Source organism: Ranitomeya variabilis, chromosome 2 (genome assembly GCF_051348905.1).
Source record: "Ranitomeya variabilis isolate aRanVar5 chromosome 2, aRanVar5.hap1, whole genome shotgun sequence".
NCBI lineage: Eukaryota > Metazoa > Chordata > Amphibia > Anura > Dendrobatidae > Ranitomeya > Ranitomeya variabilis.
The window spans coordinates 224753802-224778028 of NC_135233.1; the positions used below are offsets into that span (position 1 = coordinate 224753802).

The following is a 24227-nucleotide window of genomic DNA, read 5'->3' on the forward strand; positions in this document are numbered from 1 at the left end:
ATTTTTTTGCATGGAATTTGCCATTGAGTGCCTCCCAATTTCCTTTCTTTACTATCTATTATCTATAGATTATCTACTATTATCTATCTAATATCTATCTATCACCAGATGTCCTATAATAGTCTATAGTTCAGTGAAGGATATCAACAAAGCCGCAGGAAATTTGAAAATCCCTCGCCAACCCTGCGGCCACTTTGGATCTCTCCCAAAGATAATGGAAAGAATTCAGTGCACTACATTGAGAATTTGATATTTAAGCAAGTCCCTTCGTTACCAAACTGATGAGCAATTGTAAAAATTCATCCACTTGGAGTAGTAGTTATAGGATGTTCACCTCTCATGAATCTGTATAAATTGTGTTGTTGACTAATTGCCTGAATAACATAATAAGGGCTGTATTGTCTCAGCTTTGTCAATGTTTCTCCTCCACACGTGACTTTAGGTAGGAACATGATTGTGTCCCGTGTCCTAAAGCAATGACATTATATCCCAATTTATGACAAAAACCCACAAATCTTTTTATCAAGTTTTGACAAAGTGGACCTCAGAAGGCCAGGACTTATGTATAATGATGCCAAAGTAGGCATTTCTGCAAGGTTTTGACAAGGACTCTTGAAATGGGGATTCAAATTGTAGGAGGAGAATGGGAATGTGTTGGAAAATTACCGTACATCTTTAGGAATCACAACATTTTTTGCTTTTCAATAATAACTTACAGTAACTTAGACATATTCACACCGGCCTTGCAAATCCATCATCTAAGTACCGGCTGCAGTCCATGATACACATAATGTCTTTGAATAAGACAGACTGCCAGCTGTCATCGAGCAGTCTGTACTCCGCTCAAAGGCCATCAGCGGGAATGGTCCTTCAACCAAAACATGTGTGGTAGGCTGCAACCTCAGAATGACTTACAAGACAGTCCTAACTGGGGATTTGCCTCTCGGGACGGCGCAAGAGCATGGACATCACACAGTCTCTTTTAACAATAGCAAAAAAGATCTTTGCTCAGGTGAGATACTTGGCTTAAAGTTTACAGCAACAACGTATTTACAGTCACTTTATAGACATTTGTCCCAAACAGGTCTCTTCTAGTCACTTCACCCCAACATAACTCGAACTCATACTTACAACTGTCCGATCCTCTAGATCTTTCGCTTTGGGCTTCTTCCTCTGCTGTCAGTGAGACTCTATCCCTCAATATCTTTCGTCACACAAATACTGTCAGTAGGTCTCATGTTTTCACTGGAAAACGCCTCATCATCCACATGTCACAATCTTGTTGCCAAACTCCTCACCATCCATGTATGTTAATATCACGCTGGAAAAATCCTCACCATCCATGTACTTCACAGTCTCTCTGATAAACTCCTCACCATCCATGTAAGTCATGATCTTGCTGGCAAACTTCTCCCCATCCACATACTGTCATGATGGTGTCACGTCCCCCTGGAAGACCTGTAGTTAGCCGGTCACGGGTAATGAATCACAGGTCCTCTTTAGAGATGGTTTGATTTGTGTCCCATATTAAATGGATTTCGTTTCCTCTGGTGCTGAAGAGGTTAAATGTCGTGCAATAAGGGAACAACCACCAAGGGGATTGGAAGGGAGGTAACAGGAGCTCACCTTAAGTGAAGATCTGAAGAGTTGGGCAAAACTCCGCTAGGGGGCAGTAGAGAGGTTGGACAAGCCAAATCAGCAACAGCCGAGAATGCAGTATCAGAGGAGAAGACAGAAGCAAGGTCTGAACTAAGCCAGGGGTCAGAAGCCAGTCGGGAGCGCGGTACCAAGAGGACGAGACAAAAACACAGCCAGAAGCACGCCAAAGATCAGAGACAGATGGGACAGTCCAAAACAGGAACGCAAGATGGAAGTGCAGGTCAGAAATCAAGCTAGGTCATACACAGCGGGGAACAGATACACAGTACACACCAAGTCAGAGGTCAGGTACGGGACAAATACAAACACGGGCAGATGGGTAGCAAAGGACACACTCAGGGTACGCTAGGTCAGCTGCTCTAGCGGAAGACATGAAATATCACTGACATCAGCTGCCAGCAACAGAGCAGGGAAATAGCCAAACATACACCAAAGAGAGGCAGGAAAGGTTAACCCGTGCATGACCAGGTCAGGAAAGAGATAGCCTGAAGCAAATCCTGGCCTGTATCATGACATTAACTACACTTTCTATGCTGGTCAGAAACATGCAGCTCCATTTCAGCTGCTTATGATCTGGTCATCATTATCTCTTCCTTTAAAAACTGTCCAGACCTTCTTGTCCCTGCTGGTGAAAGATTTGTCTTCCTTTGCTGTGTGCTAACGCTAAGTGGTTGGAGTAGAATTGTTGTAGTAGTGTTCTGTGGTTTGCTGTAGTATGCATGTGTTTATCTCCTGGTCCCACGTAATTTATTCCTCCCTGTCACTATCCTCCTCCCTATTGTTGGTTAGTGCTTTTGTATGATAGAGGTTTTCCGTTATTCCTGTTCTTTCGTTATGTTTTGTTTACCTTACATTTCTGTCACATGGCTCATTGGGTTGGGAAGGGGAAATATCAAGGTTTAACTGGAGCATAGTAAGGTCAGAGGCTCAGGCTTCTCTACCTTCAAGAGTACCCCTGGGACAGGGATAGTTAGAGTCCCAGTTCCAATGAACTCCTCACCATCCAAGTACTTTACCATCTCACTGGCAAACTCACAATTCATGTACTTCACGATCTCGATGGAAAACTCCTCACCATCCATGTACGTCATGATCTTGCTGTCAAACTACTCACCATCCACATACTTCACGTTCTCGCTGGCAAACTCCTCTCTGTCCACGTACAAAGAGGCCTCCATGGTGAAATGGCACAGGTTCCCTTCGTCTAAGATTAAATAGTGTCTCTTTGTCTTTTTACGTCAGACAGCGCCCTCTCTAAGCTACTCGCCCTCACTCTCTGGGTGGTCTCCTCCTCCTCTCCTTATAGACAGGTATGACTTCCTCGATCTGGGACAGTTACAGAGGCAATCTCCCCTCTGTAATCTGAGTGACACACCACTTCAGATGTGCCCTCATTTAGAAGTCTCAGTCTCTGACAGGTAGTATAGCTCTGCCCCACTCATGGTTTTTCATACTTTCATAGTTTTTAAAGTTGAAGGTTCCATCGAGATCAACCTATAAACTAACATGTTGATTCAGAAAAACCTTTGCTGCTCGATATTAGTGAAAAAAAATCCATCCTGACTCTACAAACAGCAATCTGACTAGTTCCCTGGTTCCATATCCTATCACAGCATCTAATATCCATAAGCTCACATTCCCTCTGCAACTGACCGCAAAATTACTTCTGTTGCTATCAGATTTTAGACAATAAAATTAATTCAAGGCTGAATGGGCTTCATTCTCATATATACTGTAATGGGATTTTTTCTTTATGTAAGGACCGCTGCCCAGTTTTGGCTCCTAAAGTCATTTTAATCAAATGAATGACCAGGAGACAGGTGTTGGGAATTGGCATTTAAGCAGAAACAGCCAATATAATCTAAACGTAAGCATATTCTATAAAGTCTGAGAAGTTGTTGTGTGATTAACCCTTTAGTAAGATGTCCTGGGTTGTCAGGTTACCAGTTTTTCCTAAAAACTTAATTTCGATCCTTCTTGGGAATCCTTGAAGAATTCCAACATCTTTGCGATTTCCTCAGAGCTTGTTCTGTTCACGAGGAAAGTGTTAATAATAACAAGGCCCAGTAATTCAGTGAGAATTATTCCGCTGCCTCTTTTATCTTATAATATTGTTTATCCGACTCTTGGCATCACTAAGCCAAGGAGTTGGCACAAACCGTTCCCTTCTCTCCTGATCCTCCATTTCCAGATTATATATAGCCCAGTCCTAATAACTTCAGTCATCTGATGAGTGAGCAGCTTATCTGATAAATACAAAAAAGTGCCATAATATATATAATTATATGGATCAATGTTCCCAATGGCGGATGTGAAATGCAAGTATGTGGAGGGGCCATGTAAGTGTCAGCTTTGCTGTCTATATGTAGGAGCTGATGTTTGATAGGTGACATTTTTATTGCTATGGGAGCAGCAAGTAGAGGCTTCAATATATAGTTCTTCAGAAAAAAAAATGTAGGTAATTCACAGGAGAAATTAAAGGATGGCGGTCGGTGATGTGGAATATAGGAATATGTCTGTATTTTAAAAATCGGGTTATGCCTACATGTAGCAGACTGCAAATAAAAAGTGGAAATAACATGATGTTGCGTTCGGTTTTTAGTTTTAGCATCAGTCAGGCAAAACCCATAATTCTGAAAAAATGACAAAGAATAAATGTTATCATTATATACGTATACATATGTGTGCTAAATGCATTATTTATTATATTTTGTACGTCCCTCCTCACATGTAAAGTGCCATGGAATAAATGGCACTATAATAATAAATAACAATAATAATAACAATAATAATATTTATGCTGTGAAATATTTTGTGCAAATATGACAAAAATGCTGCACAGTAAGAAGCTTTAAAAATTAGAAGCGTTAATTTAATTTTTATCAATTAACAAATAGAAAAGTGAATGAACAAAACAGAAATCTAAATCCCATCCCTATTCAGTGAGACCACCCTTTACTTTCAAAACAGCATCAAAGCATCAATTCTTCTCATCACTTGCTCACAGTTTTTAACCCCTTTCTGACATCTGACGTACTATCCCATCGAGGTGGTATGGGCCCGTATGACCACCGAAGGGATAGTATGTCATCACCATTCAGCCGCCCTCATGGGTGTCAGCTGACTATCGCAGCTGACATCCGGCACTATGTGCCAGGAGCGGTCACGGACCGCTCCTGGCACATTAACCCCGGAACACTACGATCAAACATGATTGCAGCGTACCGGCGGCACAGGGAAGCATCGCGCAGGGAGGGAGCTCCCTGCATGCTTCCCTGAGACCCTCGGAGGTCTACCTCCTCTTCCCTGCAGGCCCCGGATCCAAAATGGCCACGGGGGGGCCTTCCGGGTCCTGCAGGGAGGTGGCTTGCAAGCGCCTGTTCAGAGCAGGCACCGGCAAGCCTCCTTCAGTGCCTGTGTGATCGCTGACCCGACCTTTAAAACTGTCCCACTAGTTAACCCCTTCAGTGGTCACCGTAAAAAAAAAGAGAAAAAACGAGGCAAAAAACGCTTTATTATCATACCGCCAAACAAAAAGTGGAATAACACGCGATCAAAAAGAGGGATATAAAAAACCATGATACCGCTGAAAATTAAAACGTCTTCTTGTCCCGCAAAAAACGAGCCACCATACAGCATCATCAGTGAAAAACTAAAAAAGTTATAGTCCTCAGAATAAAGCGATGCAAAAATAATTATTTTAAAAGCGCCAAAGCATAAAAAAATATAAATGAGGTATCGCTGTAATCTTACTGACCCGAAGAATAAAACTGCTTTATCAATTTTATCAAACGTGGAACAGTATAAACGCCTCCCCAAAAGAAATTCACGAATTGCTGTTTTTTGCTCATTCTGCCTCACAAAAATCGGAATAAAAAGCGATCAAAAAATGTCACGTTCCCGAAAATGGTTCCAATAAAAACATCAACTCGTCCCGCAAAAAAACAAAACAAGACCTCACATGACTCTGTGGACCAAAATATGGAAAAATTATAGCTCTCAAAATGTGGAGACGCAAGAACTATTTTTTGCAATAAAAAGCGTCTTTTAATGTGTGACAGCTGCCAATCATAAAAATCCGCTAAAAAAACAGCTATAAAAATAAATCAAACCCCACTTCATCACCCCCTTAGTTAGGGAAAAATAATAAAATTTAAAAAATGTATCTATTTCCATTTTCCCAATAGGGTTAGGGTTAGTGTTATGATCCTTAGTGGTTGAGGATCACAAATTACTCCAGCTAAGTAACAAACATAGGACAAGCTCTAGGGAGATGGCAAACTGGACTGACCGCAAATCTGAACCTATCCAAACACACTAGAAGTAGCCGGTGAACGTGCCTAAAAATCCTAGACGTCTCGAGCCAGCCTGAGGAACTAACTACCCCTAGAGAGAAAGAAAGACCTCTCTTGCCTCCAGAGAAATAATCCCCAAAGATATAGAAGCCCCCAACAGATAATAACGGTGAGGTAAGAGGAAGGCACATACACAGGGGTGAAAGCAGATTCAGCAAATGAGGCCCACTAATACTAGATAGCAGAAAATAGAAAAGGGAATCTATGCGGTCAGTAAAAAAACCCTTACAAAATATCCACTCTGAGATTTCAAGAACCCCCACACCAACTAACGGTGTGGGGGGAGAAACTCAGTCCCCTAGAGCAACCAGCAAGCGAGGAAATCACATTTTAGCGAGCTGGACTAAAAACATAATGAACACTGATAATCAAAAAATGATCAAACAAAAACTTAGCTTGTCTTGGAGAGACTGGGAGCAAGGTAGCCACAAGGAATCTGAAGAGCACTGAATACATTGATAGCAGGCAAGGAACTGAGTCTCCAGGTGAGCTAAATAGGAAACCAACCAAGGATAACGAACCAGCTGATGCAGCCAACCTGCAGAAAGACAACACTACACAGTACCGCTTGTGACCACTAGAGGGAGCCCAAAAATAGAATTCACAACAGTACCCCCCCCTTGAGGAGGGGTCACCGAACCCTCATCAAGACCCCCAGGGCGATCAGGATGAGCCGCGTGGAAGGCACGAACCAAATCGGCCGCATGAACATCAGAGGCGACAACCCAGGAATTATCCTCCTGACCATAGCCCTTCCACTTAACCAAATACTGAAGCCTCCGTCTAGAGATACGAGAATCCAAAATCTTCTCCACCACGTACTCCAATTCGCCCTCGACCAGCACCGGAGCAGGAGGCTCAACAGAAGGAACCACAGGTACCACATACCTCCGCAACAAAGACCTATGGAACACATTATGAATGGCAAACGATGCTGGGAGATCCAAACGAAAAGACACCGGGTTAAGGATTTCCAAGATCTTATAAGGACCGATGAAGCGAGGCTTGAATTTAGGAGAGGAGACCTTCATAGGAACATACCGAGAAGACAGCCACACCAAATCCCCAACACGAAGTCGGGGACCCACACCGCAGCGGCGGTTGGCAAAGCGCTGAGCCTTCTCCTGTGACAACCTCAAATTGTCCACCACATGGTTCCAAATCTGCTGCAACCTATCCACCACAGAATCCACCCCAGGACAGTCAGAAGACTCAACCTGACCCGAGGAAAAATGAGGATGGAAACCAGAATTGCAGAAAAAAGGTGAAACCAAAGTAGCAGAACTAGCCCGATTATTAAGGGCAAACTCGGCCAAAGGCAAAAAAGTCACCCAATCATCCTGATCAGCAGAAACAAAACATCTCAAATAAGTTTCCAACGTCTGATTAGTTCGTTCGGTTTGGCCATTAGTCTGAGGATGGAAGGCCGACGAAAAAGACAAATCAATGCCCATCTTAGCACAAAAAGTCCACCAAAACCTGGACACAAACTGGGATCCTCTATCAGACACAATATTTTCAGGAATGCCGTGCAAGCGAACCACATTCTGAAAAAATAGAGGAACCAAATCGGAGGAAGAAGGCAACTTAGGCAAGGGCACCAAATGGACCATCTTGGAAAAACGATCACACACCACACAGATGACAGACATTTTCTGAGATACTGGAAGATCCGAAATAAAATCCATGGAAATGTGTGTCCAAGGCCTTTTCGGAACAGGCAAAGGCAAAAGCAAACCGCTGGCACGAGAACAGCAAGGCTTAGCCCGAGCACAAATCCCACAAGACTGCACAAAGGAACGCACATCCCGCGACAAGGAAGGCCACGAGAAGGACCTAGCCACCAAATCTCTGGTACCAAAAATCCCAGGATGACCCGCCAACACCGAAGAATGAACCTCGGAAATAACTCTGCTGGTCCATCTATCCGGGACAAACAGTCTCTCTGGTGGACAACGGTCAGGTCTATCCGCCTGAAATTTCTGCAGCACTCATCGCAAATCTGGGGAAATGGCAGACAAAATCACTCCCTCTCTGAGAATACCAGCCGGCTCAGAAACTCCTGGAGAGTCAGGCACAAAACTCCTAGAAAGTGCATCAGCTTTCACGTTCTTCGGACCAGGCAGGTATGAGACCACGAAGTTGAAACGGGAGAAAAACAACGACCAATGAGCCTGTCTAGGATTCAGGCGCTTGGCAGATTCAAGGTAAATCAGATTTTTGTGATCAGTAAAGACCACCACACGATGTTTAGCTCCTTCGAGCCAATGTCGCCACTCCTCAAATGCCCACTTCATAGCCAACAACTCCCGATTACCAACATCATAATTCCGCTCGGCAGGCGAAAACTTTCTTGAAAAGAAAGCACATGGCTTCATCACAGAGCCATCAGAGCTTCTCTGCGACAAAACAGCCCCTGCTCCAATCTCAGAAGCATCAACCTCGACCTGGAAGGGGAGAGAGACATCTGGCTGATATAAGACTGGAGCTGAAGAAAACCGGTGCTTCAGCTCGCGAAAGGCCTCCACGGCCGCAGGAGACCAATTAGTCACATCAGAACCCTTCTTGGTCAAATCCGTCAAAGGTTTAACCACGCTAGAAAAATTAGCGATGAAACGACGATAAAAATTAGCAAACCCCAAGAACTTCTGAAGACTCTTAACAGACGTGGGCTGAGTCCAGTCATGAATAGCCTGGACCTTGACTGGGTCCATCTCCACAGTAGAAGGAGAAAAAATAAAACCCAAAAAGGAGACCTTCTGTACTCCGAAGAGGCATTTTGAGCCCTTCACAAATAAAGCATTAGCACGCAGGACCTGAAACACCATCCTGACCTGCTTCACATGGGACTCCCAATCATCAGAAAAGACCAAAATGTCATCCAAATAAACAATCATAAATTTATCCAGATATTCTCGGAAGATGTCATGCATGAAGGACTGAAACACAGAAGGAGCATTGGAGAGTCCAAAAGGCATCACTAAGTACTCAAAATGGCCTTCGGGCGTATTAAATGCTGTTTTCCATTCATCTCCCTGCTTAATGCGCACAAGGTTATACGCACCACGGAGATCTATCTTGGTGAACCAACTGGCACCCTTATTCCGAGCAAACAAATCAGACAATAGTGGCAAAGGATACTGAAATTTGACTGTAATTTTATTCAGAAGACGATAATCTATACAAGGTCTCAAAGAACCGTCCTTCTTGGCCACAAAAAAAAATCCTGCACCAAGAGGGGAAGAGGATGGGCGAATATGTCCCTTCTCCAAAGACTCCTTTATATAACTCCGCATCGCGGCATGCTCTGGTATAGACAAATTAAAAAGTCATCCCTTAGGGAATTTACTACCAGGAATTAAATTTATAGCACAGTCACAATCCCTATGAGGGGGCAGGGCACTGGACCTGGGCTCATCAAATACATCCTGGTAGTCAGACAAAAACTCAGGGACCTCAGAAGGAGTGGAAGAAGCAATAGACACCAACGGAGTATCGCCATGAATTCCCTGGCAACCCCAACTTGACACAGACATAGCTTTCCAATCTAAAACTGGATTATGAGCTTGCAGCCATGGCAGACCCAAAACGACAACATCATGCAAATTATGCAGAATGAGAAAGCGAATCACCTCCTGATGTACGGGAGTCATGCACATGGTCATTTGCGTCCAATACTGAGGCTTATTCTCAGCCAATGGCGTAGCATCAATTCCCCTCAGAGGAATAGGAAATTCCAAAGGCTCCAGGACAAAACCACAGCGCCTGGCAAACGACAAATCCATCAGATTCAGGGCAGCACCCGAATCCACAAAAGCCATAACCGGGTAGGACGACAAAGAACAAATCAAAGTAACAGACAAAATAAATTTAGGCTGTATAGTACCAATGGTGACAGGTTTAGCGATTTTTTTTAAGCGTTTAGAGCATGCTGAGATAACATGAGTAGAATCACCACAGTAGAAGCACAACCCATTTTGACGTCTATGACTTTGTCACTCAATTCTGGTCAGAGTTCGGTCACATTGCATAGACTCAGGTCTCTGTCCAGAAAATACCGCCAAAGGATGAGCAGATTTGCGCTCCCACAAACGCCGATCAACCTGAATGGCTAAAGCCATAGAATCACTCAGACTTGTAGGGGTGGGAAACCCCACCATAACATTCTTAACGGCCTCAGAAAGACCTTCTCTGAAATTTGCAGCCAGGGCACACTCATTCCACTGAGTAAGCACCGACCATTTCCGAAATTTTTGACAATACACCTCTGCTTCATCCTGACCTTGAGAGATAGCCAGCAACGCTTTTTCTGCCTGATTCTCAAGATTAGGCTCCTCATAAAGCAGTCCAAGAGCCAGAAAAAATGCATCTACATTAAGCAAAGCAGGATCTCCTGGCGCCAGAGAGAAAGCCCAATCTTGAGGGTCGCCACGCAACAAGGAGATAACAATTTTAACTTGCCGAGCGGAATCACCAGAGGAACGAGGTCTCAGAGATAGAAATAACTTACAATTATTCTTAAAATTTTGAAACCTAGATCTATCTCCAGAAAACAACTCAGGAATGGGTATCTTTGGTTCTGACATAGGGCTACGAATAACAAAATCCTGAATACTTTGCACCCGTTCAGTAAGATGATCCACACTAGAAGTCAGAGTCTGAACATTCATGTCTGCAGCTGAGCTCAAAACCACCCAGAGTTCAAGGGGATGAAAGAAGCTAAACAGACTGCAGCAAAGGAAAAGCGGGAGGAAAAAAAAAAAAAATGTCCTCAGGTCTTCTTTTTATCCCACTTCTGTGATGCATTAAACACTTTTTGGCCTGCTATACTGTTATGATCCTTAGTGGTTGAGGATCACAAATTACTCCAGCTAAGTAACAAACATAGGACAAGCTCTAGGGAGGTGGCAAACTGGACTGACCGCAAATCTGAACCTATCCAAACACACTAGAAGTAGCCGGTGAACGTGCCTAAAAATCCTAGACGTCTCGAGCCAGCCTGAGGAACTAACTACCCCTAGAGAGAAAGAAAGACCTCTCTTGCCTCCAGAGAAATAATCCCCAAAGATATAGAAGCCCCCAACAGATAATAACGGTGAGGTAAGAGGAAGGCACATACACAGGGGTGAAAGCAGATTCAGCAAATGAGGCCCACTAATACTAGATAGCAGAAAATAGAAAAGGGAATCTATGCGGTCAGTAAAAAAACCCTTACAAAATATCCACTCTGAGATTTCAAGAACCCCCACACCAACTAACGGTGTGGGGGGAGAAACTCAGTCCCCTAGAGCAACCAGCAAGCGAGGAAATCACATTTTAGCGAGCTGGACTAAAAACATAATGAACACTGATAATCAAAAAATGATCAAACAAAAACTTAGCTTGTCTTGGAGAGACTGGGAGCAAGGTAGCCACAAGGAATCTGAAGAGCACTGAATACATTGATAGCAGGCAAGGAACTGAGTCTCCAGGTGAGCTAAATAGGAAACCAACCAAGGATAACGAACCAGCTGATGCAGCCAACCAGAAAGACAACACTACACAGTACCGCTTGTGACCACTAGAGGGAGCCCAAAAATAGAGTTCACAACAGGTTGGGGCTAAAGTTAGGGTTAGGATTACATTTACGGTTGGGATTAGGGTTGGGATTAGGGTTAGGGGTGTGTCAGGGTTAGGGGTGTGGTTAGGGTTATGGTTGGGATTAGGGTTAGGGGTGTGTTGGAGTTAGGGATGTGGTTGGGATTAGGGTTAGGGGCATGTTTGGGTCAGGGGTGTGGTTAAGGTTATGGTTGGGATTAGGGTTATGGGGTGTGTTTGGGTTAGGGTTTCAGTTAGAATTGGGGGGTTTCCACTGTTTAGGCACATCAGGGGCTCTCCAAATGCGACATGGCGTCCGATCTCAATTCCAGCCAATTCTGCGTTGAAAAAGTAAAACAGTGCTCCTTCCCTTCCTAACTCTCCCATGCGCGCAAAAGGGTTTACCCCAAAATATGGGGTATCAGCGTACTCAGGACAAATTGGACAACAACTTTTGGGGTCGGTCCAATTTCTCTAGTTACCCTTGGGAAAATAAAAATTTGGGGGGCTAAAAAAATCATTTTTGTGGGAAAAAAATGATTTTTTATTTTGCTCTGCGTTATAAACTAGTGAAATACTTGGGGGTTGAAAGTTCTCACAACACATCTAGATAAGTTCCTTGGGGGGTCTAGTTTCCAATATGGGGCCACTTGTGGGGGGTTTCTACTGTTTAGGTACATTAGGGGCTCTGCAAACGCAATATGACGCCTGCAGACCAATCCATCTAAGTCTACATTCCAAACAGCGCTCCTTCCCTTTCCGAGCTCTGCCATGCGCCCAAACGGTGGTTCCCCCCCACATATGGGGTATCAGCGTACTTAGGATAAATTGGACAACAACTTTTTGGGTCCAGTTTCTCCTGTTACCCTTGGGAAAATACAAAACTGGGGGCTAAAAATAATTTTTGTGGAAAAATTTTTTCTTTATTTTCACGGCTCTGCGTTATAAACTGAGGTGAAACACTTGGGGGTTCAAAGTTCTCACAACACATCTAGATAAGTTCCTTGGGGGGTCTAGTTTCTTCTGTTACCCTTGAGAAAATAAAAAAATTGGGGGCGAAAAGATCATTTTTTGTGAAAAAAATATGATTTTATATTTTTCCAGCTCTACATTATCAACTTCTGTGAAGCACTTGGTGGGCAAAAGTGCTCACCACACATCTAGATAAGTTCCTTAGGGGGTCTACTTTCCAAAATGGTGTCACTTGTGGGGGGTTTCAATATTTAGGCACATCAGTGGCTCTCCAAACGCAACATGGCGTCCCATCTCAATTCCTGTCAATTTTGCATTGAAAAGTCAAACGGCGCTCCTTCCCTTCCGAGCTCTCCCATGCACCCAAACAGTGGTTTACCCCCACATATGGGATATCAGCGTACTCAGGACAAATTGGACAACAACTTTTGGGGTCCAATTTCTTTTGTTACCCTTGGGAAAATAAAAAATTGGGGGCGAAAAGATCATTTTTGTGAAAAAATATGATTTTTTATTTTTACGGCTCTGCATTATAAACTTCTGTGAATCACTTAATGGGTCAAAGTGCTCACCACACATCTAAATAAGTTCCTTAGGGGGTCTACTTTCCAGAATGGTGTCACTTGTGTGGGGGGGTTTCAATGTTTAGGCACATCAGGGGCTCTCCAAACGCAACATGGCATCCCATCTCAATTCCAGTAAATTTTGCATTGAAAAGTCAAATGGCGCTCCTTCCCTTCCGAGATCTGTAAATTTTTGGGGTAAAAAAGTTAAATGTTCATTTTTATTTAAACATTCCAAAAATTCCTGTGAAACACCTGAAGGGTTAATAAACTTCTTGAATGTGGTTTTGAGCACCTTGAGGGGTGCAGTTTTTAGAATGGTGTCACACTTGGTTATTTTCTATCATTTGGGGTGAGCTGGACCGCAGAGTGAAGGCAAAAGGGCCAACAAGTGCTAAGCATCTCTGGGAACTCCTTCAAGATTGTTGGAAGACCATTTCCGGTGACTACCTCTTGAAGCTCAGCAAGAGTGTGCAAAGCAGTCATCAAAGCAAAAGGTGGCTACTTTGAAGAACCTAGAATATAAGACATATTTTCAGTTGTTTCACACTTTTTTGTTAAGTATATAATTCCACATGTGTTAATTCATAGTTTTGATGCCTTCAGTGTGAATTTACAATTTTCATAGTCATGAAAATACAGAAAAATCTTTAAATGAGAAGGTGTGTCCAAACTTTTGGTCTGTACTGTATCTCTGTGATTTAATTGCATAAAAATTCAAAGTTGGAAAATTGCGAAATTTTCAAAATTTTCGCCAAATTTCCATTTTTTTCACAAATAAACGCAGGTAATATCAAAGAAATTTTACCACTATCATGAAGTACAATATGTCACAAGAAAACAATGTCAGAATCACCAGGATCCGTTGAAGCGTTCCAGAGTTATAACCTCATGAAGGGACAGTGGTCAGGAGGTAAAGGGGTTAAGCACTAACTGTGTGAGTCTACCTATCCATCTCCTTACATTGATGATGGATAATTATCTGCCTGTATTTTGCAGCATTGAGAACACCAAGAATCATGACCAAATCCCCAACTCCATTTGCTGAAATGCAGCCCCTAACCTGCTAACTTGCAGGACCCTCCCCCTCCACCATCTTCACTGTTCCTTCACCTCATTATTGTGCCGCTCTCCAGTCCTTTCAGAGAATAAACTCCTTTCTCTTATAGCCAGATATTTCACATTTCCAACACTTTTTTCTGCACCCTAGTTACTGTTTTTTTCTAACATAGTTGAGTGGCTTGGCCTTATTTTCATGGAGAAGGAATGGTTTTTGACTGCAATTCTTCCTTGAAGACCACGTCTGGCCAGACTTTTCTGAACAGTAGATGGGTATATCTGGGTCCCACTGGTTGTTGCCAGTTCTCAGCTGATGGCACTACTGGACATCTTACAATTTTAAAGGCAAGTAAGCTGATGTATCTTTCATCTGCTGCACTAAGTTTCCTTAGCTGACCACTGCATCTACAGTTCTCAATATTTCCCATGTCTTGGTGTCCTCAGTACTGAGAAGAACAGGCATCTGATTGGCTCCAAATTTATTTTGCAGCAAAACAACGATTCCAAACATCTAGCGAAAGTCATTAATCATCCTCAGTGTAAAGAAGAACATGGAGTCCTGAAAGTAATGATCCGGCCACAAAGATCCCTGATCTGACAAAATCCAGTCTGTTTGGGATAACACAAAGAAACAGAAGGATTTGTACAAGTGACATCCACAGTGTTACGCATGTTGTGGAACTACTGTACCACAGTCCGGGGACAGCCTGGAGGGGCGTAACAAAGTGAACACCTGGTTCTTCACAAAACACCTGATGGTGACATTAGACTTGAACCTAGGTCGACTCCAGGTGCTACTCCAGGATAGTCTCTCGGAGCCACGGCAGCGGAGCTCCAAGGGGACAGGGAAGTAGCACCAGCCAGAAACTGGTTATCAGGATGTATGTGGCAGGTAGACATTATTATTATTATTATTATTATTCATTTTTATAGCGCCATTTATTCCATTATTATTTTAACGCACTGGCCCTTTAGAAGGCCGGGAGAGTGTGTGCGCCCTAAGCACACTTCCAGGATACCTGCGTGTAGTGCGCAGGTCCTGGCAGGAAGCAGACACCAAGGGAGCGTGGACATGTGAATAAATACGCAGGCGTCCCTGCAGGGGGAAGGAAGGAGACAAGTGTAAGGATGCCGGTGCTGCGTTAACAGTACCCCCCCTTATGTACCCTCTTCTTCAAGCCTGTTAGAAATTTCTGAAGAAGAAGTGGAGCATGAATATTTTTGGGGGGCTCCCAAGACCTTTATTCAGGGCCAAATCCCTTCCAAACAGCTAAGACAAAAGTCTTCCCTCTCACCTCTTCAAGGCTAGGATATTCTTCACCTCAAAGACATCCTCTGAGCTGATGGGAGCAGGCATAACACCAGGACACTCAAAGAAGGGATTCAAGATGACCATCTTCAGGAGGGACACATGGAAGGTAATCGTAAGGAGGCTGGCAGCTTCAACTTATAAGTTACTGCATTAATTTGTTTGATGACTTTAAAGGGACCGATGAAGCGAGGACCTAACTTGTAGGATGGGATCTTGAGATGGATGCACTTGGAGGATAGCCATAGCTTAACCACTGGCCGACAGCACGGAGGATCCAAGAGTCTCTTCTCTACCTTCTTCTTCATACGCTCAGATGATTTCTCTAGAGTAGCTTTAGTGTCCACCAATATCTTTGATAAATCCTTGGAAAGGGCATCTGCAGCTGGTATGCCCGAAGCGACCATCACTGGAAGAACAACTCCTGGCTGCTGCCCAAAAACAAGAAAAAATGGAGAATGTGCAGAAGATTCACTTACATGGTTGTTATAGGAGAAGTCTGCCCAAGGTAAGAGTTTGACCCAATCATTATGATGTGCGTTTGTGAAGTGTTGCAGGAACCTAGTCAGAATTTGGTTGATTCTTTCTACTTGTCCATTGGATTGATGGTGGTAAGCTTCTAGCTTCTTAGTCCCTTAGCAAAGGCACACAATCCTGGAGGTCTGCACATCTCCATACACAGACGATAACATGGTGAGCAGCTGTCCTGCCCAAGTCTTCAGCTGCTCACTATAAACCTGGCCCTGACATGGCCGATTAACACCTCTCAGTACTATGTGTACTAGAAGATTACTCCAGGTTTATATCACAGAGGACAACCACCTCTGTGATATATATCTCCCAAACACTATGTGTTCGGCAGTCATCTTACATACCTCCACCTTCTGCCTAAAGCCGTGGGGCTTGGCACCTTTTACCACTATACATGTGATTCTCAAGCGAGCATCAGCATTACTATGTTCCACATGGAAGTGGAAATTCTGCAGGGCTAGAAACCAGCAGAAACACAAGAATTTTTCCCCTTTTATTCCCTCATCCACCTGAGTGGGGCATTGTCTGAAACTACTTTAAATTTTCGCTCTAACAGATAGTGTTGCAATGTGTCCACAGCCCACTTTATGGCCAAGCATTCCTTTTCTACTACGTAAACATTTTTCTCACATGTCAACAGTTTCCTACTCAGGTAGAGAATAGGGTGCCTCTCTTCGTGTCTCTCCTAAGAAAGGACCGCTTCTAATCTAACTTCTGAGGCATCCATTTGAAGTAGAAATTCCTTCTTAAAGTTAGGGGCTACCATAACTGGCTGCTTACACAGAGCTACTTTCAGATCTTGGAAGGCTGTCTCAGCCTCCAAAGTCCATTTGGCCATAAATGATTTTGCCCCCTTAATTAGGTCGGTCAGGCGTGCGGCCATCATGGCAAAGTTTGGATGGAACCTCCTGTAGTATCCCAGGATTCCCAGAAAGGCCCTAACTTGTGTCTTCGAGAGTGATTTCGTACAGTTCTGGTTTGAGACCACTTTACCGATCTGAGGTTTGATCTTTCCTCTACCTACTACATATTATATGTATTTGGCCTCTTCATGTGGTTCCATCAGAACCTTGTGTTCTATGGCATTTGTACACCCCAGCAAATCTGAGAACAGGTCCCAGTTTTGCTGCAGCAACTCCGAACACATTTTTTGGGCCTTTAATAGCGTCTCGGCTACCTTCAATGTTTCCTCCTGGCTTAAGCAGCAAACATGACGTTTCAACGGGGTTCCTGTCTTGCCATGCCTATATAAGATTGACATGGTAGATCTGGTACAGCTGTCATCTTCCCTGTTTCTGAACATTGTGGTTCACTTCACTTCACTCAGCTTCTCTACCACCTCATATGGGCCTTGCCATTTGACCAAAAACATACTTTCTACCGTGGGAATAGGCATGAGGACTCGGTCCCAGGGGGTGAACTGCCTCACTCTAGCTGACTAGTTGTAGAACCGGGATTAAGCCTCTTGTGCCTGGAGGATATGTTCATTCATGATAGGCATTACTTTTGCAACTCTTTCCTGTATCTGGGTGACATGCTCGACAATGCTCCAGTGATGTGTGACTTCGGTTTCCAAGGTTTCCTTCCCTATATCAAGGAGATCCCGCTGATGTCGGCCATAGAGGAGATCAAATGGAGAAAATCTAGTAGAGACTTGTGGAACCTCCTGGATAGAGAATAACAGATACAGGAGGAGACAGTCACAGTCTCTTCCGTCTTTTTCTATGGTTTTCTTAAGCATACTCTTTAAAGTTTTATTAAACCTTTCCACAAGGCCGTCCATCTGTGGATGATAAACTGATGTCTTCAGTTGTGCAATTTGCAAGGCCTTACACAGTTCCCTCATCACTTTACTCATATAGGGTGTTCCTTGGTCAGTCAGGATCTCACTTGTTAGTCCTATCTGGGCAAAGATGTGGACCAACTCGCCGGCTATACTTTTTGCAGAGGAGTTTCTGTGGGGAACCGCTTCAGGGTTCCACGTAGCAGAGTCGAGGACAACCAAAATATCTTGATGCCGATGAGCAGACTCAACCAGTGGGACGACCAGTGTCATCCCCTGGCTCCTGTGCTATGGCATTTATAACAGTTACATTATTGAACGCCTCTCTTAGAACCAAACTTTTCTCAGGTCACTCCTATCTCAGGAATATTGGCCACAGGGAATACTACGTCCTCATCCATCACCATTACACAGAAGGGAAACCTGTCAGACTGTGGGTGTGGTGATACCTTTTTAGGGTCAACCCATCTTATCAGAGCAATCAAAGCATCTGCCCTTCCTTCACAAGTCCCAAACAACACAAGGTCGTGGCCTATGATATTTAGATGCAATAAATTCTGGACCATGTTGACCTCATGAGACTTAGTACCTCGGGCTATCTCAATGACCACTCTGGCCACCAGATAGTCTTTGGCATCCCAATGAATGCAATGAACGCCCACCTTCTTCCCAGGGATCGGTTGGAGAGGGAGTGTGGCCCTTACGGGGGTCACCAAACTTCCTGAGTCTAGTAGTCCAGTCATTTGCAGACCATTCATTTTTATGGAATAAGCTTTGGGCCCCTCACTAGGTGGGAAGTCCACACTGCAGGCTGGATATGCATAGTATGAATACCGGTGTCCCAAGCTAAACGTGCTACAGTCCATCTGCTTGGTGATCAGGGGACAATGGGTGGCTATATGACCTGGGCCTTGACATCTCCAGCCGATTACATACCCAGCTGAGACCTTCGTTATGACCTCCATCGCCCCTTTTGACCTTGGACGTCCCACACCCTTTTGACCGCCTCTTATTGGGACCCCAAGAATGGTGTGGGTTGCCTCCCCAAGGAACCCTCGACTCCCTTATACCTTTTGACCAGTCCAACCAGGTAATCGGCGTTCCGGTGATCTCGCTGGGCAACCCAAGTGTCATGTCGGACGCTGTTCATACTAGGGCGTTCGACAGACAGCGGTAATTCCGCTTTTGTCCACTATGCGCTCAGTGGCGTTGGCTAGTTTTTATCTAGCTGGTCCGGGGTTAATTTAGCTGGTGCTCGGACTGGAAGCTGAGTCACGTCCACTGCCTTTAAATAGTTCTTCTGAACATTGGGCGTCGCCGATTATAGCTTCTGTCTTGTGCTTGGTTATCTTGGTCTGGAGTGGTGGTCTAGGAGAAGGAGTATCGTATCTGGTGGTGTATTTCCCTTTGTCGTATTTTCTCCTTCCTTTATTTGTATTTGTTTTGCCCTGTGCACTTATAGTGTATTCCTGTGTGACTGCGGCGTGGTTCATATTTTCTGTTATCCTTGTCTGTGCTAACTGTGGGTATTGGTGAGTGGTCTAGTCACTGGGTGGTGGGTGGAGGTTTCAGCCTAGGGTTGAAACAGGAGACAGGGTGAGGGTGGAGGCCCAGACATGCACACCATCAGTGTAAACTCTGGGAGAGGGTCAGTCAGGGTTTCCCAGAGTTGAGGGAGATCTCAGGGGCCTGGGTTATTAGCTCTTGCCTACCTAGGCTTCCCGTGACATCAAGTCTGCATCGGTTCAGAAGATAGCAAATTAACCGATCCATTACAGCTCGCTTTACTATCTGCTCTGTGGTAGACGATTCTGGCTGCAAGCATTTTTGGATGAGGTGCAGTAGATCAAACATTTGGGAGCAATGGGGTCTATCCCGGTGATATGACTAGTGGTGGACGCATTGTGCCCCGCCAGTCATTGTCACCACCAAGCTCGCCAACATTTTTGTTTTGAATTTTGCATATTCTTTGTCTTGAAAGGCTAAATCATAGTATGCCTTTTGTGGCTCCCTTGTTAAGTATGGCGCCAGGACTTCTGCTCTGGCAGTAATTTCTCCCTATCTGCGACCCATTCAAACACGGCTAAAAAGGCCTCTGTAATCACCCACGGTCATTTTCTGAAAGGCCCTCCTCACTGCCTTCCAGACAGAGAAGTCATTAGCTGACCTTGGAGTTGGAGCTGCCGCTGTGCTACGACTGCCTTTGCGAGTAATTCAATATGCTGCTGCTGTTGTCGGTGCTGCTGCTGGAACTGTTGCTTCTGCTGGAGCTGTTGCACAAACAGCTTATTTGTCTCCTGTGAGCCAGGTGTTGCTGCTACTGAAGCTGCGCTTGCAACAGCTGTTTAATCAGGTCCTCCATTCTGTCTAACGTTGCTTCCTGGCTTATAGCCGCCTTCATCCAAGACATGCAGTACTTCTGTAACAGTCACAAGTGTTCCATGGGAACTCTGCCCGAATTCCTCACCAAATGTAACAATGCTACTCACTTAGGAGCAGGATGAGGTATCACAGTAACCATTTCTATTTAAAAGTACGGCTGGTTTATTTCATTCAGCATAAACCCCATCATAGGAAAACTTACATACAGCATCTATCAAAAGTGTGCAGTGATTGAACATTACTCTACAACGGGGATTGCCATCCCACTTCACCAGCACCTCGGAACTCTCCAGGCAAGAGTGCTCGCCACACTACCCGTCTACATATTTTGCAACAGCAGTAGTTTGATCTAATCACAGAGGTGGTTCGTGGCATGGCGGCAGCTCCAACTCAAAGGTTGACTGATGATTTTTCCATTCAGAAGACAGTAAGAGGAGCCCTGCAGAAAATGACTGAGGATGACGACATAGAGGCCTTTTTAACAGTTTTCAAAAGGTTCATCGAGAAGGAGAAACTTCCGCCAGAGCAATGGGCAGAAGGCCTACTATGACATAGCCTTACAAGAAGGAAAGGAGTATGTCAAACTGAAAACGGAAATTTTGGCGCACTTGGCAGTGACAATGACTATTGGGGCGCATGTTTCATCTGCACCTGGTCCAAAAATGGTTGCAGCCATAGTCCTCTATGCCTGCGCAGATGGTGGAGTGAGTGATGGGTTGCCCAGGGTGATTCCTAGAATGCCAATGACCTGGTTAGACAGTTCAAGAGCTTTCAGAGGTCTAGAGTTCCTTGAGGAAGCAACCCACTCTATACTGGAGGTCCCAACAGGGGGGCGGAGATCCAAGAGGTGGTGGGACATCCAAGGTCCAAAGGAGCGAGGGAGGTAATGCTGAAGGTCCCACCTGGCAATATTATATGCTAGAAATGTCATGGCCCAGACCATATAGCCGCCTGTTGTCTCCTGGCCTCTGAGCAGTTAGACTGTAACCTGGGACGACGCTGTTCATACTATAGGTATCTGGCATGTAGTGTTAACTCACCACCCAGTGAGGGGCCACAAGCTTGTCCCGTAAAGGTGAATGGTTGGCAAGTGACTGGACTGCGAGACTCAGGGAGCTTGGTTACTCTTGTGAGGGCCACACTTCCTATCAAGCTGCTCCCTGGGAAGGAGATTCGCGTTTACTGCTGTGATGGACTGACCTGGTTGGAGTAGTGATATTGCAACCACTAGGGGCAGCACCGGGCAGGTAGTGTAGACTGGAATAGCCAAGGAGTCGATACACAGGAAAAGCAATGTAGTTGAAGGAATAAGCAGAAAACTTAGTCCAGGAAGCCAGGGGTCGTTTGCCAGGAGCAGCAGTGTCGTTTGAAGGAATAAGCAGGAGTCGTGGTCAAGAAAGCAGCCAGGGATCATTTACCAGGAGCAGCAGTGTCGTTTGAAGGAATAAGCAGGAATTGTAGTCAAGGAAAACAGAGGTCATTTATCAGGAGCAGCGGTGTCATTTGAAGGTGGAAGGAAGCTTGACTAAAGGCAGGTAGCTCAATAATGACACAAGGAATTGAGAGCGAGGCCAGGTTTAAATAGGGTGTGCAATCAAAATGAGCCAATCATAAACTCAGGGTGGTAACCAACAGGAAACTAAGGAAGGAGAAATCAGCAACAACATAGGTTCAAGTATTTGGATAAGCACGGAACTTTCGAGAGAGCTGAATAGCTCAGAAGGAAGAGCTGCCGACTGGTGCACAGGAGCTGCTAGGTTCAAATCCTGACAACTGCATTCATGGGGATGCTAAAGACTATCCAGTGGACAGAGTAGACATTGAAACAGCCAAAGGTATTGAGTCTCATGAGGTCCATGTGGTTCAGGACTTATTGCACCCCATTATCATAGACTGGGACTTTTGTCTGTTTTGGGACCTATGAGGGAAGGGGACGGGGCTCAGTTGCTAGTATAAGAGATGGGTTGTCCCTAAAGAAGTATCACCACACACAGAGTCTGACAGGTTTCCCTTTTATGTCCTTATGAGGGATGAGGAGGTAGTATCCTCTGAGGCCAACATTCCTGAGGCTCTGATGCAGCGCCCCCACTGCCGCAGGGCCGAGGGGTACCCGGTACCGGGCCTCTGAGTCTCTGTTCTGGGGTTGTCACGGTGGCTAGGCCCGGTCTGTGACCCTGCTGAGGGGCGCCCAAATAATAGGTGTGGATGGTGGTGGTAGTGCGGTGCAGTGCTGGTCACAGTAAATAATGAGGACACCAGGTTGCAGTCTCTTTACCTCTTTACTGAAGGCTTCAGGGTCCTCAGTCCGGAATACGGTTAACCAGGCTGCGCAAGTCCGGCCGGTCCGATGGCACATCCAGAGCTCCCTTTGCAGGTGGAAATCTGTGCCTACCTTCTAGCGCTTGTGTGTTGTGGTCCTCCCCTGCTGTGCTTACGGGATAGTCCCCACAACTGTTGTGTCTGTTTCTCGTGTTCCCTCACAACTAGATTCTGATGTTCTTCTTCGTCCCCCAGATGATATGGCTAGGACGCACCCGTATGACGAGTAGGCTCGGAGCTTTTCCTGGACCCTAGTGTCGCCCTTCTCCTAGTATGCCCCCCATGTCTTCATAGGTGATTGGTGTGAGACAGCCCGCCTATAGCTGTCTGTCCTGCCGTAGGTTTGAAGTATTGCTTGGAGCCTGATACTTCCTCGGCGTTCCGGCCACCGGCTACGCGCCTCAGTAGGATGTTGCCTCGTTCTTACAGCACGACTCCCACTGGTATTTCTCCTTGTTGCGTTGATCTCGTTTCTCACTCAGCACAATATACCTCGCTTCTTGTCCTTTCTTAGGGTACCGCCGTGATCAGGTGCAGGCGCGGTCCCGTAACGTTCTCTCTGTTCGCTAGGCCTCTGTCAGGATCCCACCCCTGACAGGGACCCCTCTGAATCTTCCCCTACAACACCCTCTGCCACAAGGTGTTGCCTGGTTCCAACCCAGTCAGCTTTCTGATCTAACTTCCTATCCAACCCCCAGTTTTACCAGACTGTGAGGAGTGGCCTAATGCATAGTGCCCTTAGCTCCCCCTGGAGGCCAGACTGTGAAATGTATTGGTGTCTGTGATACCTGGTCAGATGAACTCCTTCAGTGCCATCAGACGTACCATAGCCCCCCTTAGCGGCGGAGCACCAGTACTGCAACGACCAGGACTCTGGGGTGCTGCACTGACACGATGTTTCCCTACTTTATGTTATATGGAGACTTATTGTTCTGGGTTACGAAAGTGGGGGAAGAGATAGTGGAACAGGTATTGGTACTGGGACTCTAAAGACAGAGGTTGTTGGACACGGTCCATTCACACGTCTTGGATGGCCATCTCGGGTGAACAAAATTCAACAACGGGTCATGCAGAGGTTATATTGGTCCAGATGTCACCCGGAAATCTTAAAGTATTGCATGTCCTGTCCCACCTTCCAGCTAACTGCCCCCCACCTCTCACTTTCGAAGCCCCTTTGTGCCATTGCCCATCATAGAAGTACTGTTGGAGAGAATTGCCATGGACTTGGTCAGTCCCCTGGTTAAATCTACTCATGGGAATCAATATATATTGGTCATCCTTGACTATGCTATGCTGTAGCCTGAAGCGTTTCTCCCGACAAACTCTTCTGTGAAAACTATGGCCCACGAATTGGCTAACGTATTTTCCAAGACCGAGTTACCAAGGGAGATAATGACCAACTAATGAACACCCCTTATAAGTAAGGTGAATAGGGAACTGTGTAAGACCTTGCAAATTACACAACTGAAGACGTCAATGTACAATCCTAGACGGATGGCCTTGTGGAAAGATTCAATAAAACATTGAAAAGTATGCTTAGGAAGGTCATAGAAAAGGACACTTGAGACTGGGACTGTCTACTACCATATCTGCTGTTCTCTATCCGGGAGATTCCACAGGCCTCTACTGGATTCTCTCTGTTAGAACTTCTGTATGGCTGACATCTGCGGGGTCTCCTTTATATAGCGAAGGAAACCTAGGAAGCTGAAGTCATGCCC

At 45.1% G+C, this 24227-nt stretch overlaps 1 protein-coding gene across 7 annotated transcripts in view; it reads left to right on the top strand.

The window, feature by feature from the left end:
- LOC143805040 (extracellular matrix protein 2-like) overlaps positions 1–24227 on the top strand; it is a 96159-nt gene that overhangs the window by 9473 nt on the left and 62459 nt on the right. The gene's annotated exons all lie outside the window — the stretch shown is intronic.